The following is a 21,956-nucleotide window of genomic DNA, read 5'->3' as shown; positions in this document are numbered from 1 at the left end:
ACTAGAATTCAAGTAGTGATTATCTTACCCCATTATCTCAGTGATGGTGAACCTCTTAGAGATGGAGTGCTAGGACACCCCCCCACGGCTGAGTACTGTGCCCTCCCTACCTCCCCTGTGCCATGACCCATCCCCCATTATCCCACACAAGGGACAGAGGAAGCACTTCCATTGAGCTGTTGGGCAGACTGTTGGGTGAAGTGAGGAATGTCCTCTGTGAACGTATAGAGGGGGAGGGGAGTGGCCCCAAAGCTCTGCTTCCCTCCAGCTCTGCTGACTATGAATCTCCCACCTTACCCCTGTGTGCTCCCTTTGGCTGCTTGTCAAAGGGGTGGGGCATGAGGGAAAAATGTCATCAGACACAGTAGAGATGGGGAGGGGAATCCGCCTGAATCCCTCTACTTTTCTAGTTTTTTTTTTTTTCATTTTAATTCTTTTTGAAATTTTTATTTAATTAGTCAATTTAGAACATGTTCCCTTGGTTACAAGAATCATATTCTTTCCCTCCCCTCCCTTCATCCCTTCCCATAGCCAACATGCAATTCCACTGAGATTTAAATGTGTCCTTGATCAAAACCTATTTAGATGTTGTTGATGTTTGCATTAAGATGATCATTTAGAGTCTACATCCCAAATCATATCCCCATCAACCCATGCAATCAAGCAATTGTTTTTCTTCTGTGTTTCTACTCCCACAGTTTTTCCTCAGAATGTGGATAATGCTCTTTCTCATTGATCCCTCTGAATTGTTCTGGATGGCTACATTGCCATTAATAGAGAAGAGAAGTCCATTACATTCAATTGTACCACAGTGTATCAGTCTCTGTATATAATGTTCTCCTGGTTCTGCTCCTCTCACTCTGCATCAATTCCTAGAGGTCGTTCCAATTCCCATGGAATTCCTCCAGTTCGTTATTCCTTTGAGCACAATGGTATTCCATCACCAACATATACCACAATTTGTTCAGCTATTCCCAAAGGGAGAGCATCATCTCAATTTCCAATTTTTTGCTACCACAAAGAGCGCAGCTATGAATATTTTTGTACAAGTCTTTTTTTCTTTATCATCTCTTTGGGTTACAAACCCAGCAGTGCCATACCTGGATCAAAGGGCAGACAGTCTTTTAGTGCCCTTTGGGCATAGTTCCAAATTGTCCTCCAGAATGGTTGGATCAATTCAAAACTCCACCAGCAATGCATTAAATGAATTTTCCAACTTTGCCACATCCCCTCCAACATTCATTACTTTCCTTTGCTGTCATGTGAGTCAATCTGCTAGGTGTGAGGTGGTAGCTCAGAGTTGCTTTGATTTGCATCTCTCTAAATTATAAGAGATTTAGAACATTTTTTTCATGTGCTTATTAATAGTTTTGATTTCTTTATCTGAAAACTGCCTATTCATGTCCCTTGCCTTGATTTTTTTGTATAATTGGTTTAGGTCTTTATAAATTTGAGTAATTAGACCTTTGTCAGAGCTTTTTGTTATGAAGATTTTTTCCTCCAATTTGTTGCTTCCCTTGTAATTTTGGTTGCATTGGTTTTGTTTGTACAAAACCTTTTTAATTGAATGTAATCAAAATTATTTATTTTGCATTTTGTAATTTTTTCTAACTCTTGCTTGGTCTTAAAATCTTTTCTTTTCCAAAGATATGACAAGTATACTATTCTGTGTTCACCTAATTGTGGGTTTAAAAATTAATAATAAATAACTAAATATTATATTAAGAACTTCCTGACTTCAGCCCAGTTGCAGGTTCAAAAAGAAGATGAGGGAGGGGTTACAGCCACTTAAATACAATAAAAAAACATGGGGATGCAGGAAAATAGAACCTTGGGAAAAACTAAGGGACTTCTGGGAGATGAAGTCCAAAGGCTCAAAATCTCCATTTATACATATCTCCCTGTGATCCTATTGGGAAACCAGTTTCCCCAAAAGGATCATGGAAACATAATCAACTTAAAAATTGCAATAATTTGTGGATAAGAGGAAAAGAGAACAAAACTAATGATTACTAGGTTGACAAAAAACCAATTCGGAGGCAGTCCCCTTTGGCATAAGAGTATACATTCAAAACAAAGGCATTTCAACCCTCCTTAGTTCAATTCACATCCCAAAGTTCACTCTGGATCTTCTGGTACAGTATGTGGTCTCTGCAGACATCTATCTTCATGGGGCATTCTGGATTCTGGGAGGTAGCAAGTTTCTTATCATAAAATTGCTCAATTTAAATCAAAGTTCACAACAATAACTTGGCCCCCCCTGAGGTAAATAATAACAAACACAGGGATCACTCAGGGATGCATGGCTGTATTATGAGGTACATGAATCAATTTTGAAAAAGAAAATCAAAAACATGAAAAAATCCAAATAAAAGAGAAAAATAACTTGTGGATGAAATACAAAATATAAAAGTCTTACGTCTAAAAAAATCTAAGTAAAGGAAAAACAAATCTATAACACGTCCTTGAATCAGGGCCCAATTAAAATGATTTAAGCAATGATGCATTTACTCAATCAGTAGCCAGTGGCAAAAGTTTGCCACACTATGAAAGACAGAAAAGGGACTAGATTATAAGAGCCAGGTAGGAGCCAAATTTGAGATACTTGGTAGAATGTGGGACAAGGAAGACCTGCCTTTAACACATGTTAAACAGCCACAACCTTGAACCCCAAACAAGTTCAAGTCCTCTTGTCTTGGCTCAAAATTCCATCAATCTCCACCACAATTGTTTGGTCTCTTTTACCTTGTGCTAGATTGGCACTATGCAGTTTAGCTTTGTGCTTCTTTGGCACTGTGCATTGGCTCTTTTTTGTATTCTCTTGTCCTGAAATCAGACAGACTCATTAAGCAAAGTCCCATAAATTTTTTAAAATAATCAATGTCATCATTTTTATAGTCTAATGCTTTGGGGGCATGCATTAATGTTAGAACAAATGTATTTAAAACATATATTACTGCAAAATAAGAAAAAATTAAAGAAAAATCTTCTCAATACTGTTGACATGTGCTTAAAATACAAAAGGAGAGAAAAATAAAACTCAGATACTACATTGCACATGCAATAAAAATTTTTTTAAAAAAGTTTTAAGGGGGCATCTGGGTAGCTCAGTGGATTGAAAGCCAGGCCTAGAGATGGGAGGTCCTAGGTTCAAATCTGGACTCAGATACTTCCTAGCTGTGTGACCCTAGGTAAGTCACTTGACCCCCATTGCCTAGCCCTTACCACTCTTCTGCCTTGGAGCCAATACACAGTATTGACTCCAAGATGGAAGGTAAGGGTTTAAAAAAAAAAGTTTTAAAAATCAAAAATATATAGCTTAAAATCAGTGACAAACTGTGGCAGCTATGTGCGAGTACAAAATGATTTCCAGAATAAAACAGTAACATGAATATTTAATAAAGTACCAAAGTCCCCCAAAGTCACAATAGCCCAATTAATTACAGTAGCAAACAAACCCACTATCATATTTCAAAGAAGTTGCTGTATGACATAAAAAACCTAATAACTGATGGATATTTGTCAAAATTTTTACAGATTTAGCAAATATTTCAACCTTGGCAAACATATTTTTAAACAATATAAAACTTATTGGGGTTTAGAACATCATCAAGAAATCTAGATTGTTTGAATGTAATGGACTTCTCCATTAGTGGCAATGCAGTGATCCTGAACAACTACGAGTGATCTACGAGAAAGAACACTATCCACATTTAGAGGGAAAAGTGTGGGAGTAGAAACACAGAAGAAAAATAATTGCTTGAATACATGGATCGAGGGGATATGGCTGGGGATGTAGTCTCTAAAGGAAAATCCTAATGCAAACACCAACAACATGGAAACAGGTTCTGATCAAGGACACATGTAATACCCAATGAAATTGCGCGTTGGCTATGGGAAGGGTTGGGGTAGGGGAAGGAGGGAAATAATGTAACTCTTGTAACCAAGGAATAATGTTCTAAATTGACTAAATAAATTAATTTAAAAAAATAGAAATCTAGATTGTTCTGCTGGAAGGAAATTAAAATGAAGAGCTTTGTAAGAGCTCTTTTTTCTGGCTTCCTGATACATATAAACACCTTGGTAGGAATATTTTTTTGTTTCTCTACCTTTAATGCAACATTCTTTATTACATACACACACACACATATATCATCCATTCAGAAACCACTAGTTATGTAAAATTATTTCTGAAGACCCTTAAAATTATAATTAATTTCTTAGCTTATTAAATTCTCTAAATATATATATTAGATATATAATTTAACCAGTTTTGTTGAAATCCATCTATATGTGTGAATTTCAAAACTACTCCACCCTATTCAGACCATTCTTTAGAAGATCAGATTTAGCTATTTCCTGATCAATAACAATAGAGATACTTGGAATAACAGAATCAGGTCTTGGAAACTACATTCTCCACCCTACTCAGTGTAACAAGATTAGGAAGGGCTGCAGCAAACTCAAGATTTAATTATTTGAGAAAATGGCCTTCAACAGACATGTGCAAAAAAAGGACAGACCTCTGGGCAGTCCTAGGTCAAGTTAGAGTCACCATTGGCACATGTGAGACACAGGAAGTGAAGTAGAGAACAGCCTCTGGAGTTCTCGGGACTTCCTGTGAAGAGGGCTAGAGTTCAGTTCAAGGCTGGTGCTTGAGGTTGGAGGAGCCCCACAGACTGCTTTCCCTCAGATTGGTCACGTGAGTGATAAGGACTGATCCCTTTCTCTGCCTTGGTTATCTAAGGCCTTAACGCCCGCTTTGGCTCAGCCTGAACCAGAGTGATTCTAAGTTAAACTTCTTTCCTTCTCTCCCTTTTTCCTTCTCTCTCTCTCTCTCTTTCTCCCTCTAATACTTTCTTCCTCCTGTTGTAATTAAAACACCATAAATTTTTGGCAACTGACTTGAGTTTTCTTTTCTCCCTCTCTCCTTAAATTAGATAGAATACAGCTGTTTTTAATCTTAGCAACAGGGCCCTAAGGTCCTGGCTGGGAGAGCTGTTTCTAAATTTCCTTTACCTTAGGGAACAACTGCCTAGATTAGGAGTGGAAAAAAACCTGTAGAAAGTTTTGGCTTTGTCCTGTTCCCCATGTGTTTTGTGAAGACCATTAGAAAAATAATTACTATATATATGTGTGTGTGTATATATATTAATACATACATATATATATATATACATACATATATAAATATATGAATACTACATTCTTTGACATTTATATGGTGGTTGAAGAATTAGGGACATTGAGGAATACAGCATACCTCCAATTTTTTATATTAATAGGTAATGTCATTTTTGTACTCCTCAGCACTGTGTTTAGAGATGCTAACATAAAAAAATTAATTGAAGCTGAAGTTCAGAAAAACTCAAAAAATTGAGGACATAAAAAAGATGTAAGAGAACATGCAAGCCCAATTTGAAAACTTAAAATGTTTCTCACAGGATCAATTGGCAAACATCCACCCTACCAGAAACATACCTTTGAATGAGGAAATTTCCTTCCCTGAAATAGAGATGGAAAACACTTTCCCTATAGCTCAGTTAACAGACTGCTTCTCCCGTGTAGTGCAAATTTTGACTGAATTTAATCCCCCAAACCCTTCCCCTGAAATCTCAGTTTCTCATGTTTCCTCTCCCACAGAAAACCAAATTCCAACCCAAAGGAGATCTCGTCCTCTTAGAGAAACTTGTCCTAATCAAACTGACCCACAAGTACAAAATTCAACTAGTGTTACAAACAAAAGAGTGTTTGCCATAAACTGTGACCACGAAAATAATGGTTTCAAATAAAAAATATAGTGGTCACCATGGGAAAATTCCCAAATATTAAATATACCCAAGTCAGCTGGGTTTTAAGGAGCTTTTAATTAATATAAATTAAGGAATTAAGGAAAAGGAGAGAGAATAAGAGAAATATAGTTTGAAGGGCCTAGGCCAACATGGCCTAGGCCTGAACCTTAAGAGAGACTAAGTCAGTCTTTAATCACTCACCACAAGATCCTTCCAAGCAAAACTCTAGTGTTCAGAGAGACCCTCCAGTCTAGCTCAGGAAGCTGAACTAAGTTCAGCCACCAAGAGAGAACCAGCCTCCAATTCAGCTTTGGCAAGCTCATCTTCTTCAGAGGCCTTTCTGACCTCCTTTTAAAGAGAATTTTCTCCTATGTCAGCTCCCCTAAGTTCTCACATTTACCAATCACAGTAGACGTTTTCACAGGACTGACCATTCTTGATTCACATCTTCTTTAGTTCTCAACTTCTCTGGGAAGACTAAAACTTCTGAGTAAGTTCACACCTCTTTGCCCCTTGCAAGTTTGCAAGTTGCCTGACCTTTTAGTGATTAATTTGACCTTCATAGGTACTTAGCATCCTTTTGTATTAGATCTAAAAATAGACTTAGCTTAAGGGTTTTTCCTTCACTTTAAGTATGGGTTAAGTACTTTTCATTGTTCAGTAAGGAGTTTACAACTTTATCTTCCCCTAAAGTATGCTTAAGTATGGGTGGAGTAATGTTAGAGTCCTCACATTCCTGATCAAGTGCCTTCATTGTTTAAAATGGGGAATAGCCTTAACCAAATGTTCCAAGGTAGAGTCTGAGAAATTTTAAGATTCACACTAGAGGCCTGTTTCCTCTAAGAGAAGTACTTGAAATGGGACAGAATGGGGATGTGGTGACTTTAAGACACAGGATACTGTTTACTCCCCCCAAAAATGAATTTACACAAAATATCCCCACATATGAACATGATCCCTTTATAGTAACAAAAAAGTAGGGGGACATATTTTTTTTCAGTATAATCCATCTTACAAGGATGTTGAAAACTTGCTACAGGCTTTTTTAACTGAATGTGAGAAAAATAAAATAATTGCTCATGTCAACAAAACCTGGGGGCATAATGCAGCACATTGGCCATCTCAGGATCCCGAATGGGACTATAACATCCCTGAGGATTATCTACAACCATACCATTGTAGAGAGGCCATCTTTACAGCAATGAGGGAATGTGCAGACAGTACAGATAAGTGGATAGAACTTGAGAAAATTAAGCAAAATGAGGAAGAAACACCCTCCAGATTCATGGATAGAATAATCAAATTTGGGGACAGATACCTGGATTTTGACCTAACTAAAGAGAATAGCTTAAGACAAGTTAGAAGGATCTTTGTCAATAACTTTTACAAAACGATTAAGGATTATTTTAGAACACATTGTCCAAGATGGTCAGAGATGGACCTTGAAGAATTGTGGAAAACAGCTATATATGCTTTAAAGGGAAACAAAGAAAAGGAGGAAGAAAATAATGATGCCATGGAGGAAATGAAGAAAGAAATGAGATGTTTAAAAGATAAGATAGCTAAAATAGAAAGTGGGCATGATAATGAACCAATGACACTTGCCCCTCTCCAGAAATCTAATTATCAATCCATTACCTGCCACTTCTGTGGGGAAAAGGGCCACAATACGGTACAGTATAGAGCTTTTCTCAAGATTATAGGAAGGAATACACAGTTTAATAACAACTACAAAAGTGATAATTATAGAAATAAATATAATTATGACAATGCAAATCACAACTTTAGGAATGATGACTATAGGAATAGATATTGGGAAAATGATTACTCAAATGAAATAACTCCACAACAATATATAAAAAATGGTGCTCGTCAAGTAATGAATGATGGAGGGGATGTGGCAAAGTAGGGACATTAATTCATTGCTGGTGGAGTTGTGAACTGATCCAACCATTCTGGAGGGCAATTTGGAACTATGCCCAAAGGGCGACAAAAGAATATCTACCCTTTGATCCAGCCATAGCACTGCTGGGTCTGTACCCCAAAGAGATAATGGACAAAAAGACTTGTACAAAAATATTCATAGCTGCGCTCTTTGTGGTGGCCAAAAACTGGAAAACGAGGGGATGCCCATCAATTGGGGAATGGCTGAACAAATTGTGGTATATGTTGGTGATGGAATACTATTGTGCTAAAAGGAATAATAAAGTGGAGGAATTCCATGGAGACTGGAACAACCTCCAGGAAGTGATGCAGAGCGAGAGGAGCAGAACCAGGAGAACATTGTACACAGAGACTAATACACTGTGGTATAATCGAACGTAATGGACTTCTCCATTAGTGGCGGTGTAATGTCCCTGAACAATTTGCAGGGATCTAGGAGAAAAAAACACTATTCATAAGCAAAGGATAAACTATGGGAGGGGAAACACCGAGGAAAAGCAACTGCCTGAATACAACAGTTGAGGGGACACGACAGAGGGGAGACTCTAAATGAACACTCTAATGCAAATATTATCAACATGGCAATGGGTTCAAATCAAGAAAACATGTAATGCCCAGTGGATTTGCGCATCGGCTATGGGGGGTGGGGGGGGATGGGGGGAGGAAAAGAAAATGATCTATGTCTTTAATGAATAATGCTTGGAAATGATCAAATAAAATATAATTTAAAAAAAATGGTGCTCGTCCAAAAAATACTTGAGGTGCTAATGCCCCTCAGGGGGGTCCCCTTCAGGGGGGTGCCCAAGAAACTTCCCAAACACAATGAAGGTGTCTGGGGGGTGGGGGAGCTGGGGCACAGGAATCAGAGGATACAACCTTTGATTTTCTAGACCCTGATGTCCTACTACCCTTTGTCCCTATCCACTACCCCCCCCATACTAATGAACCCCATGTTACTTTAATGGTGGGTAACACCTATTATGATTGTCTATTAGTCACTGGATCTTCCCAGTCTGTATTAAAGAGAACACCCGATTTACAATGTTATTCTGTTGGCTCAGAGAATGTAATGAGAGTATCAGGAATACCCCAAAGAGTTGAAAGACTTTCCCCTAGAATGGTTTCTGTAGGACCACTAGAGGTACAACATTCCTTCCTTTTGATGCCTGACTCCCCTTTAAATTTGCTGGGGAGGGACCTTCTATGCAAACTCAGAGCCACAATAACTTGCTCCCCAGATGGTTCCTTATCATTGGAAGTACCTGAGGAATCTTTAAATTTACTCCCTGTAATTCTCTCAGAGAGTCAGGAGGAAAAAAAGCATCCCGCCTTTGCAATACCTGAAGATATACTGGAGTCTCTTTGGGCCACATCTTCTTCTGATGTAGGCTTACTTAAGTTGGCTGTTCCTGTGCAAATAAAAACTAAATTTAGCCCACCTCCTTTCATTCCTCAGTATCCCCTCTCAAAAGAGGCAATTGAGGGAATTACCCCAGTAATTAACTCATTAATTCCACAGGAAATAATAATCCCTTGTAAATCTTAATACAACACACCCATCCTGCCCATTAAAAAAACAAAAAGAGGGCCCAATGGCAAACCCCTCTATAGATTCATGCAGGATTTGAGGGCTGTGAACAATCACGTTATAAAGAGACACTGTACTTTCCAACATCAATACTATTATTTCTTCTATTCCTAGCACAGCTACCTACTTTACTGTAGTAGACTTATGCTCAGCCTTCTTTTCCATACCCATACATGAGAACTCCAGGCATATCTTTGCTTTCACCTGGCAAGGCCATAAATACTCCTGGAGTTGTTTGCCACAAGGTTTCATAGACAGCCTGAGCTTATTTGCGCAAATTTTGAGCCAAGATACAGATAATATAAAATTTAAAAACAGCAAATTAATCAAATACGTAGATGATCTACTCTTGGCTTCAACAGAAGCAGAAGCATGTCAGAAAGATAGCAAACACCTTCTTTTGGAATTGCACAAAAGAGGGCATAAGATCTCAATGGATAAGGTTCAGTGGTGCCTCCCTAAAGTAGAATATTTGGGGTTCATCCTGACTGCGGGTGCCCACTTTATTTCTCCCAAACGAATTGAGAATATTCAAAATTTAAGCACTCCTACCACTAAGAAACAGTTGAGAGCAATTTTGGGAGCAAAAGGGTTTTGTAGACAATGGATTCCTTGCTATGGGGAAATTACTAAACCCCTTATAGCGCTAACAAGGGATTCGGTCCCTGAACCCCTCAAATTAAAACCAGAACACCTGTCAGCTCTATCAGATCTAAAAAAGGCTATCCTGTCTGGCCCCGCTCTAGACATCCCAGATTACAACAAGCCATTTACTTTGTATGTACATGAGCGAAGAGGGGTAGCTTCAGGTGTCTTAACTCAGACTTTGGGGCCTTCTCAGCGCCCAGTTGCTTATTATTCTGCCCAACTGGACCCAGGAGCATCAGGAGCACCGCCATGTCTTAGAGGAGTAGCTGCTACAGACTTACTAATGATAAAAACTCTTGATCTAGCATTAGGATGCCCAATAACAATTATGTGCCCACATGAGGTAGAAGCATTGTTGCTAAGACATAGAACTCAGGCATTTTCTGATCAGTGAATTACAAGGTATGAGATAACCTTATTAAACAATGAAAACATTACCTTGCAGTGCTCTTCAACTCTTAACCTTGCCACCTTGCTTCCAGATTTACCAACTTCAGGAGAACCATTACGTAGTTGTGAAACACTAGTGTCCATGGCAGAAAAGCCTTGAGATAATCTTTTGGACACTCCCTTAGACAATCCAGATCTGGTGTTATTTACTGATGGTTCCTCTTTTATGAGTGATGGCATACGCTACATTGGAGCTGCTGTAGTCATAGAATTTGCCACTGAGTGGTCAGCTTCACTGCCCTCTAATATTAGTATTAAAGGTGCAGAGCTCATAACTCTGAAACACACTTGTATAATTGCCAAGGATAAAAAGGCAACAATTTATATGGATTCTAGATATGCTTTTGGCATTTGTCACTCAGTCGGGATGGTATGGCTCCAGAGAGGATTTTTAACCTCAGCTAGAAAATCCATAGCTAATGCAGAAATTATTAATGAAGTTCTTTCTGCTCTCAAACTGTCTCAAGCCCTAGCAGTAGTTCATTGCTCTGCCCATACAAGTTGCTCTGACCCTGTCTCTAGGGGAAATGACTGAGCAGATACTCTTGCAAAGCTAGCAGCCATAGAAGGGCCTGGATTAATTTTAACATTAATAACCACTGATGGTTTAAATTTATCACTTTCCTATAATGAAAAGGAAGTGGAAAAATGGAAACAAAATTTTAAAGCAAAACATATTAATGGAGTATTGGTATCATCTGATACCTGCTCCCTAGAAGTTTCTATCACCAAATTTGCCAATCTGTTCACAAAAAATGGTCACTTTGGTACCCAGGGAATTGTGGACTCTGTTAAGAGAGTATGGATAGCCCCTGGTATAACTACCATAGTCTCTAAAGTGTGTTCAGCCTGCTTTACCTTCCAGGCATATAACCAATACGCCTTTCATGGCAAAGCTTTTGGTGGGCATCCTCTGGCTTACACACCTTTTTAGCACCTATAGATAGATTTCATAACAATGCCAAAGGCCAGACATTATAAATTTTGTCTAGTCATAGTAGATCAACTGACCAGATGGCCGGAAGCATTTCTTGTGACCTGAGCCACAGCGGCTTTTGTTGCTAAGGGGCTTTTAAAAGAAATTATTCCTCTCTTTGGCCTGACAGCACATATTGATTCAGATAGAGGAAGTCATTTTACTGATTCTGTCTTAAACCAAATATATTATTGCTTGGGGATAACTCCCAAATTCCATGTTCCATATCATCCCCAGAGCTCAGGCCAAGTTGAAAGGATGAATAAATAACTTAAAACTATGGTTGGCAAATTATGCACTGAGACCCATTTAAAATGGCCTGAAATTCTCCCTCTGGCCCTATTTTATCTTAGAAGCAGGCCTAGAGGAGACTTACATATATCACCATTTGAGGTGCTTTTTGGACATCTGCCTATACAAGCTAAGCCTTTCTCCGCGGCGTATAGATCAATATTAGGGGGAGATACTACTATTGCTTCCTATATACAGGAATTACAGCATAAACTGCATGAACTCCATGAATGCGGAACTGCAGTACAAGCCAGACCACTAGACTTCTCTCTTCACAATCTGAACCCAGGAGACAAGGTTTATATTAAGAATTTCCAGGGTACTGGATCAACTCAGCCTTCCTGGGAAGGACCATTCCAAATATTGTTAACTACTCCAACATCTATAAAGGTTGGAGAGAAGGACTCTTGGATTCATTGCTCAAATGTAAAGAGAGAATCTTCTGTTGAGACTGATTGACTGTATCCTATCACATGCATTGAAGTTAATAATTCATTGACAAATGGATGCTGTTTTTCAAAAACACATTGAATTCCTGCTTTTTTTCTTCTTTCCCTTATTTTTTTTATTATTGCCTTTCTTTTGAATATTTGATTTTCCCCCTTTCCTCATTTCTTGTATAAAAGGTACATACAATTAAAATTTTTTTTCTCTCTCTTTGCAGTAATATAAGTTTAAAACATACATACTTGCTATATTATTAATACATACCCAAACAGCTTTAGACTATGGGAACCTGCCATTTATTGATAAAATGTTATGGGACTATGATTAATGTTTGTGTCTGATTCCAGGAAATGGGATAAAAACAAAAAGCACAGACTTAACCTGGATAGTGCCAAAAGAGCACACAGGAAATACTAATGTGGACTCGAGGTTGCGACATTTGACATACATTAAGTTGTGGGACATCCTTGTATCTACACTCTTTATGAAGTACTCATACAAGTACCAAAATTTGACTATCATGCTGGCTCCCTATATCCCTGAGAATAAAAAAAGTCAGACCAGGGAAGGATGCTTCCTTATCTAAATAGAATTTTAGTTCTTTTTCTTCTTATAGTATGGCAACTTTCTGTAGTCTTGGCTGCAAATGGGTAAGTGAAATATTGCTGCATTCTGTCCTACAGACTTGTGGGATAGAAATTACTTTAAATTGGACCTTTACAAGGGCCCATTATGAAATTATTCTTGTTTACTCAACATTTTATACATAGATTTTGGTATTTTGATTCTGATTTTGAATTTTTTTCTTCCCTTTCTCCCCAAAAGTTTAACTTTCTTCCATATTTTCCCCTTTACATATATTATTGCTTTGTTTTTATTGTTTTTGAATTCTTTTAATAACTGACTCATACACCCCAATAACTCAACAATGCATCCTGAGCTGAACTGGATGTGTTTTTTTTAAACACCCACTTCAGGGGGGGATTGTATTTTAATAAAAATCCAAGATTTTGAAGTATTTTGTTTGAGAAAGATCTTCAAGGAAGAAGTTTGCTAACTCCTAAATCCAGAGAATGAACTATTGCAGAAAGATGCCAGAAAACCTACAGTACATCAAGATCAAGAATAAACCTTGGGGTGTGGTTGATTGAACTGAAGGTTGATTGAATTTATTTTGAATGTACACTCTTCTGCCAAAGGGCCCCCAATTGGCTTTTATCAATGCTCCCAGCAAAACATTAGTTTTATTGTCTCACTCTATCTCTCCAATTTTTCCTTATCTCTAACTATTGTAATTTCAAAGCTGGTATGTTTACAAGACCCATCAGAGAGACTAGTCTTTCTTGGGCCTTGGGGGTGGGGGGTTTATGAATTTCAAAACTATTCCATCCTATTCAGACTATTCTTTAGAAGATCAGATTTAGCTATTTCCTGATCTATAACAATAGAGATACTTGGAATAACAGAATCAGGTCTTGGAAACTACATTCTCCACCCTACTCAGTGTAACAAGATTAAGAAGGGCTGCATCAAACTCAAGATTTAATTATTTGAGAAAATGGCCTTCAACAGACATGTGCAAAAAAAGGACAGACCTCTGGGCAGTCCTAGGTCAAGTTAGAGTCACCATTGGCACATGTGAGACACAGGAAGTGAGGTAGAGAACAGCCTCTGGAGTTCTCGGGACTTCCTATGAGGAGGGCTAGAGTTCAGTTCAAGGCTGGTGCTTGAGGTTGGAGGAGCCCCACAGACTGCTTTCCTTCAGATTGGTCACGTGAGTGATAAGGACTTACCCCTTTCTCTGCCTTGGCTATCCAAGACCTTAACACCTGCATTGGTTCAGCCTGAGCCAGAGTGGTTCTGAGTTAAACTTCTTTCCTTCTCTCTCTCTCTCTCTCTCTCTCTCTCTCTCTCTCTCTCTCTCTCTCTCTCTCTCTCTCTCTCGTTCTCTCTCTCTCTTTCTCTCTCTCTCTCTTTCTCTCTCTCTCTCCCCCTCTAATACCTTCTTCCTCCTGTTGTAATTAAAACACCATAAAAATTTGGCAGCTGACTTGAGTGTTTCATTTAGGAATTACATAAGTGAATACCTTGGCTACCTTAAATTAATATATATCAGTCTTTTAAAGTGATTTCAATATCACATATGTGAAAATTATCAAAGGCAACATGTGATCTTTAATGGATCTAGTGACAAGGGTTTCAGGCAAGATGTTCATGGGCTTACACAGTGTTATTTTGTTCTTCAGCAGACATAAAGGTACAAATTAAATATCAATATAGTCAAAACATAGTAGCTTAAAATGACTCAGTATTACAGAAAGGTATTGACTAGATTAATACAGATAAATAAAAAAAATTAAACCTTAAAGCAATCAGTAAATACAATAATATGAGGTGTAGACAGGCAGTACAGTCAAAATCCTTTTCACCAATCCCAATAGATTTGCTTGCTATCATAGGAGGATAATAAACTCAAAATACTTAGCAAGAAACTTTCAGATCTCTTTTAAGGTTTTCTTCACCTCCCCCAGTATTTATTATCCATTTAGATTTCATTTGTCAAAAGTCTGAATTTCCTCATAGAAGCACAGGGCAGAATTTCCACTCTGCACACTGAGAGCATTTAAGACTTTTAGAACTTTGTCAAAATATTTCAGGTTGTTTGAAACATAAGTAGTTTAGTTTATGGCATATTCTTGAGGAGAAGGAAATAAAGTGGGAAATCTCCAATGAAAATAAAAAGTCCAAGGATAAGAATTAAACAGATCCAAACTGCAGTTTTTAGCTCTACCAACTCCAACTGTTATTTCAGAGTTCCAAGCAGGCTTTGCAATAGCATTTTTCCTGAAAGAGGATGAATTGGGTTTGTTTAAAGAGCAAACATAAAGAAGCAAAACAGTGAGGGAAAACATAGTATATGTGCATATGAAGAAAAAATACTTCTCCTTAGTGTTTTGGGTCAAGAGAAAGAAGGGGAAAAATCAGGCTTATTCCCCAAAACTGGCTTTAAATCTACTGATTTAGAACTAACTACCCTTCCTGTGAAAAACCTTTAGTAACAGCCTTCTAAACTAGGAGGCCAGAATTGGCTTTAAAAAAATCTGCTTGAAAATTTGGTGTGGGGTTCTTTTCTCCACACTGAAAAATGGCTATGGCAGACTAGAAACACACATGTGGAGTGTGGAAAGGATTGGGGCAGAAAGATTATTATACATCACCCTCTGTGGAAAAATAATGGCTGGGATTGGCAGGCTCTTGTGGCAGGTCTGGTCTCAGCAAGAGGAGGCTCACACCTGGGTGGAGAGCATCGAGGAATGCTGGCCAAGCAGATGGACAGGAGAAACAGCAGGCAGTGGAAGGCAGCAGGGCAAGGCTTGAGCGCAGGCATACCCCAACACAGATCCTAGTGGTGGGCAGAAACCAGGCAAATTAACTATCTTTACTGTAAGGCTATCAGCTCAAAAATTTTTTTGAGGATTCACAATCCCTTTGTGGTAAGCCAAACAGTGGGTTTTAAAATTAATAATCAATAACTAAATATTATAGTTTATAATTTTTTATTAATAATAACTAAAGCAAAAGAACTGCCTTTTAGCCCAGTCACAGGTTCAAAAGGAGGATGAGGGAGGGGTTACAGCCACTTAAATATAATCAAGCAAAATGTGGGGACACAGGAAAATGGAACCCTGGGAAAAACTAAGGGACTTCTGGGAGATGAAGTCCAAAGGTTCAAAATCTCCATTTATACATAATTTATTTATAGTTTCCTTCTTTATATTCAAGTCATTCACCCATTCTGAGTTTATCTTGGTGTAGGGTGTGAGATGTTGACCCAAACCCAATCTCTCCCACCCTGTCTTCCAGTTTTCACAGCAGTTTTTGTCAAATAGTGGGTTTTTGTCCCAGAAGCTGGGGTCCTTGGGGTTATCATAGACTGTCTTTCTGAGGTCACTTACCCCAAGCCTATTCCACTGATCCTCCTTTCTGTCTCTTAGCCAGTACCAAATTGTTTTGATGACCACTGCTTTATAATTGAGTTTGAGATCTGGGACGACAAGGCCACTTTCCTTTGTATTTTTTTTCATTATTTGCCTGGATAGCCTTGATCTTTTTTTCTTCCAAATGAATTTTGTTATGATTTTTTTTTTCTAATTCAGTAAAATAAAATTTTGGAAGTTCAATGGGTAGAGCACTAAATAGATGAATAAGATTGGGTAGGATTTTCATTTTTATTATATTGGCTCGTCCTACCCATGAGCAGTTAATGTTCTTCCAATTGTTCAAGTCTAGTTTTAGTTATGTGGAGAGTGTTTTGTAGTTGTGTTCATATAGTTCCTGTGTTTGTTTCGGGAGATAGATTCCTAATTATTTTTTTTTTTGTCTAAGGTGATTTTGAATGGGATTTCTCTTTCTACTTCTTGCTGCCAAGCTGTGTTGGAAATATATAGAAATGCTGATGACTTATGTGGGTTTATTTTATATCCTGCAACTTTGCTAAAGTTGTTGATTATTTTGACTACCTTTTTGGTTGATTCTCTAGGATTCTTTCAGTAAACCATCATATCATCTGCAAAGAGCAATAACTTGGTCTCCTCCTTGCCTATTTTAATGCCTTCAATTTCTTTTTCTTCTCTAATTGCTACTGCTAGTGTTTCTAGTACAATGTCAAATAATAGAGGTGATAATGGGCATCCTTGTTTCACTCCTGATCTTATTGGGAATGCATCTAGTTTATCCCCATTGCAGATGATATTAGCTGATGGTTTTAGTCATGTACTGTTTATTATTTTTAGGAATGACCCTTCTATTCCTATGCTTTCTAGTGTTTTTAATAGGAATGGATGTTGTATTTTATCAAAGGCTTTTTCTGCATCTATTGAGATAATCATATGATTTTTGTTGGTTTGCTTGTTGATATGGTCAATTATGTGGATGGTTTTCCTAATATTGAACCAGCCCTGCATCCCTGGTATAAATCCTACTTGCTCATAGTGAATGACTCTTCTGATCACTTGCTGGAGTCTTTTTGCTAGTATCCTATTTAAGATTTTTGCATCTATATTCATTAGGGAGATTGGTCTATAGTTTTCTTTCTCTGTTTTTGGCCTGCCTGGCTTTGGAATCAGTACCATGTTTGTGTCATAAAAGGAATTTGGTAAAACTCCTTCTTTGCTTTGAAAGAGTTTGTATAATATTGGGATTAGCTGTTCTTTGAATGTTTGATAGCATTCGCTTGTGAATTCATCAGGCCCTGGGGATTTTTTCTTAGGGAGTTCTTTGATGGCCTGTTGGATTTCTTTTTCTGATATGGGATTATTTAAGAATTCTATTTCTTCTTCTGTTAGTCTAGGTAATTTATATTTTTGTAAATATTCATCCATATCGCCTAGATTGTTATATTTATTGCCATATAGTTGGGCAAAGTAGTTTGTAATGATTGTCTTAATTTCCTCTTCTTTGGAGGTGAAGTCTCCCTTTTCATCTTTGATGCTGTTACTTTGCTTTTCTTCCTTCCTTTTTTAAATTAGATTGACCAGTATTTTGTCTATTTTGTTTGTTTTTTCAAAGTACCAGCTTCTAGTCTTATTTATTAGTTCAATAGATCTATCACTTTTGATTTTATTAATTTCTCCCTTAGTTTTTAGGATCTCTAGTTTGGTTTTCTTCTTGGGATTTTTAATTTGTTCTCTTTCAAGTTTTTTTATTTGCATTTCCAATTCCTTGATCTCTGCCCTCCCTAATTTGTTAATATATGCACTCAGGGATATGAATTTTTCCTCTGAGTACTGCTTTGGCTTTTCATCCCATAAGGTTGAAAGGATATCTTACACTTGTCATTTTCCTCAATGAAATTATTAATTGTTTCTATGATTTGTTCTCTAACTAACTGATTTTGGAGTATCATATTATTTAATTTTCAATTAAATTTTTGATTTGGCCCTCCATGTTGCCTTATGATCTGAAAAGGTTGCATTTATTATTTCTGCTTTTCTGCATTTGTATGCCATGTTTCTGTGACCTAGTGTATGGTCAATCTTTGTGAATGTGCCGTGTGGTGCTGAGAAGAACGTGTATTCCTTTTTGTCCCTATTTATTTTTCTCCATATGTCTATTAACTCTAATTTTTCTAAGATTTCATTCACATCTTTTACCTCTTTCTTATTCATTTTTTAATTTGATTTATCTAAATTTGTCTCCAAAAAACACACATGAGGTAGATAGATACTCATAGGGTCAGAATTTAAGGATAGAGTAAGACCTTTTGGGCATCAACTGATAGAAAGAAGTCAGGAGTTGCAATCATGATATCTGACAAAGCCAAAGCACAAATAGACCTGGTTAAAAGGGATAGGGAAGGTAAATATATTCTGTTAAAAGGGAATATAGTCAATGAAGAAATATCACTAATTAACATGTATGCACCAAATGGTATAGCACCCAAATTTCTAATGGAGAAAGTAGGAGAATTGAAGGAGGAAATAGACAGTAAAACCATATTAGTGGGAGACCTAAAACAACCACTATCAAATTTAGATAAATCAAATAAAAAAATAAATAAGAAAGAGGCAGATAAGATTCTTAAGTATTTTATATTGTGTAGGGTGATTTAAAATGGAATTTCTCTTACTAATTTTTCCTGCTGAGATGTGGAAATATATAGAAGTGCTGATGACTTATGTGGGTTTATTTTGTATCCTCCAACTTTGCTAAAGTTGTTGATTATTTTGACTACCTTTTTGTTTGATTCTCTAGGATTCTTTTAAGTAGACCATCATATCATCTGCAAAGAGTGATAGCTTGGTCTCCTCCTTGCCTATTTTAATACCTTCAATTTCTTTTTCTTCTCTAATTGCTACTGCTAGTGTTTCTAGTAAAATGTTAAATAATAGAAGTAATAATGGGCATCCTTGTTTCACTCCTGATTTTATTGGGAAGCATTCAAGTTTATCTCTGTTGCAGATGATGTTAGCTGATTGTTTTAGATATATACTGTTTATTACTTTTAGGAAAGACCCTTCTATTTCTATACTTTCTAGAGTTTTCAATAGAAATGAGTGTTGTATTTTGTCAAAGACTTTTTCTGCATCTATTTTGTGATAATCATGCAATTTTTGTTGGTTTGCTTGCTGATATGGTCAATTATGTGGATGGTTTTCCTAATATTGAACCATCCTTGAATTCGTGGTATAAAACCCACCTGATCATAGTGAATAACCCTCGTTATGACTTGCTGGAGTCTTTTTGCTAGTATCCTATTTAATATTTTTTGCATTTATGTTTATTAAGGAAATTGGTCTGTAGTTTTCTTTCTCTGTTTTTGACCTGCCTGGCTTTGGAATCAGTACCATATTTGTGTCATAAAAGGAATTTGGTAGAACTCCTTCTTTGCTTATTCTGTCAAATAGTTTGTATAATATTGGGATTAGTTGTTCTTTGAATATTTGCAAAAATTCATTTGTGAATCCATCTGGACCTGGGGATTTTTTCTTAGGGAGTACTTTGATGGCTTGTTCAATTTCTTTTTCTGATATGGGGTTATTTAGGCATTCTATTTCTTCCTCTGTTAATCTAGGCAATTTATATTTTTGTAAATATTCATCCATATCACCTAGATTACCATATTTATTGCCATATAATTGGGCATAATAATTTTTAATGATTGACTTAATTTTCTCTTCATTAGAGGTCGAGGTCTCCTTTTCATCTTGGATACAATCAATTTGGTTTTCTTCTTTTCATTTTTAAAATTAGATTGACCAGTATTTGTCTATTTTATTTGTTTTTTCAAAGTACCAGCTTCTAATCTTATTTATTAAATCAATAGTTCTCTGACTTTCAATTTTATGAAATTTTTTTTAATGTTTAGGATCTCTAATTTAGTTTTTATCTGAGTATTTTTAATTTGTTCACTTTCTAGTTTTTTAATTTGCATGCCTAATTCATTGATCTCTGCCCTCCAAAATTTGTTAAAATATGAACTCAAGGATATAAATTTCCCCCTGAATACTACTTTTGCTGCATCCCATATATTTTGATAGGATGTCTCGTCATTGTCATTTTCTTCAATGAAATTATTATTTCTATGATTTGTTCTTTAGCTGATTTTAGAGAATCTCATTATTTTATTTCCAATTAATGTTTGATTTGCCTCTTCATGTAACTTTACTAATTATTATTTTTATTGCATTGTTATCTTAAAAGGTTGCTTTTATTGTTTCTGCTCTTCTGCACTTGTTTGCAATGCTTTTATGCCCTAGTATATGGTCAATATTTGTCAATGTACCATGTGCTGCAAGAAGAATGTGTATTCCTTTTTGTCACTATTTATTTTTCTCCACATATCTAATAACTCTAATATTCCCAAGATTTCATTCACTTCTCTTACATCTTTCTTATTTATTTCTTGGTTTGATTTATCTAGTTCTTAAGAGGAAGGTTCAGGTCCCCCAATAGTATAGTTTTTCTATCTATTTCATCCTTAAGCTTCACTACTTTTTCCTGTAGAAAGTTGGATGCTATGCCATTTGGTGCTGTAAAAAAATCGGTTGTGATGAAATACCCTCAATCTTCTTAACTTTCCTAAATCTCTTCTCTATTGTGACTAAGTTCAGCTTTTAATAGCTACTGCCTAAATTTTTTTAAGCCACATTTCTCCAAGGCTTTTTAGCAAGCCTCTTGACTCATCTTTCTCCTGCCTACCTTTTGCTGGCTCCAGGCTCTGGCTCCTGCTCCTGGATATTGTGCTCACCTGGTCCTAGCCCAGCCCACTCTGGTGGTCTCTCTTGCTCACCTGGCCCAGATAATCACAGCCCCAGCAACTCTGGCCTCTGACCCAGATGGCTCATCGCCCCAGGCCCAGCCTCTGGACACAGGCTGCTGGCAGCAGACCTAATTTCTTCACGATAAAAAACCAGCTGGTAAAAAATGAGGGTGATTTTTCCTTAGGCTACAATTAGCTTCGATGAAGCAAGTGGAAGGGGAGCATGGGGGGGGGGGAGGGATGGAAGGAGGAGAAGGAAGAGACTTTTCCAAACAGGAACTTACAATCATGACTACTTTAAGAGTATATATTTGGAATGTACTGATCCCTTCACTTATCTCACCTGGGAGTCAGGAGAGAATTTCAACTCCCTGCAATTCTTTGACCAAATTTGAGATTACAAAAAACCACCCTCAATATGGGGAATGGCTCAGTGAATTGAGAGCCAGGCCTAGAGACGGGAGGTCCTTCGTTGAAATCTGACCTCAGACACTTCCTGGTGGTGTGGCCCTGGGCAGGTCATTTAACCCCCATTGCCTACCCCTTACCAATCTTCTGCCTTCTGACAATAAGCATCTAAATGGATAATTAAAAAAAAAACAAGGAACTTTAAAGAGACTGGAGGTTATGTTTTTAAGGCATTTCAGACTCCAATGTTTTATAGAAATCTCTGTATTATATTGCATTTTACTGATTGTTTTCTTTAAGATTTAACTTTGTGATTTTAAGCTCATACATTACTGCATTCAATACTATTCTGTTACACTGAATCATTTTAATGTACTGGGTTTTAACTACTGTTAAATTCTGTTGCTTTCCCCCTATAACCATACTGAACAGACATTGTTGAGTAAGCCCATATAAAAACACCTTTTCTATTTTTGACTTTGTAAATTGTCACATAGAGGACAGTTGGACTCCATCAGAAAATTGCTACAATTCTATAATAAGCTTTGGAAAATTTAATGATCTAAAAACCTCAAATTGATTTTAAGGGTTCATTAGACATGATTTTTAGAATTTTTTTTAACAATCTCTCGTCATTTTGCCTACTCCTAA

At 37.0% G+C, this 21,956-nt stretch overlaps 1 long non-coding RNA gene across 2 annotated transcripts in view; it reads right to left on the bottom strand.

The window, feature by feature from the left end:
* Positions 1-14,288: 14,288 nt before the first annotated feature.
* The window catches only part of LOC130455509 (uncharacterized), a 37,865-nt gene continuing 30,197 nt past the window's right edge, over positions 14,289-21,956 (bottom strand). For both annotated transcript variants that reach the window (XR_008913527.1, XR_008913526.1), the window contains exon 4: positions 14,289-15,539. This is a non-coding gene — a long non-coding RNA (uncharacterized LOC130455509). The remainder of the gene's footprint in view (positions 15,540-21,956) is intronic.

This window comes from Monodelphis domestica, chromosome 7 (assembly GCF_027887165.1).
Source record: "Monodelphis domestica isolate mMonDom1 chromosome 7, mMonDom1.pri, whole genome shotgun sequence".
NCBI lineage: Eukaryota > Metazoa > Chordata > Mammalia > Didelphimorphia > Didelphidae > Monodelphis > Monodelphis domestica.
Note: the sequence above shows the minus strand (reverse complement) of the source record. Positions and strands in the feature narration are given on the sequence as shown.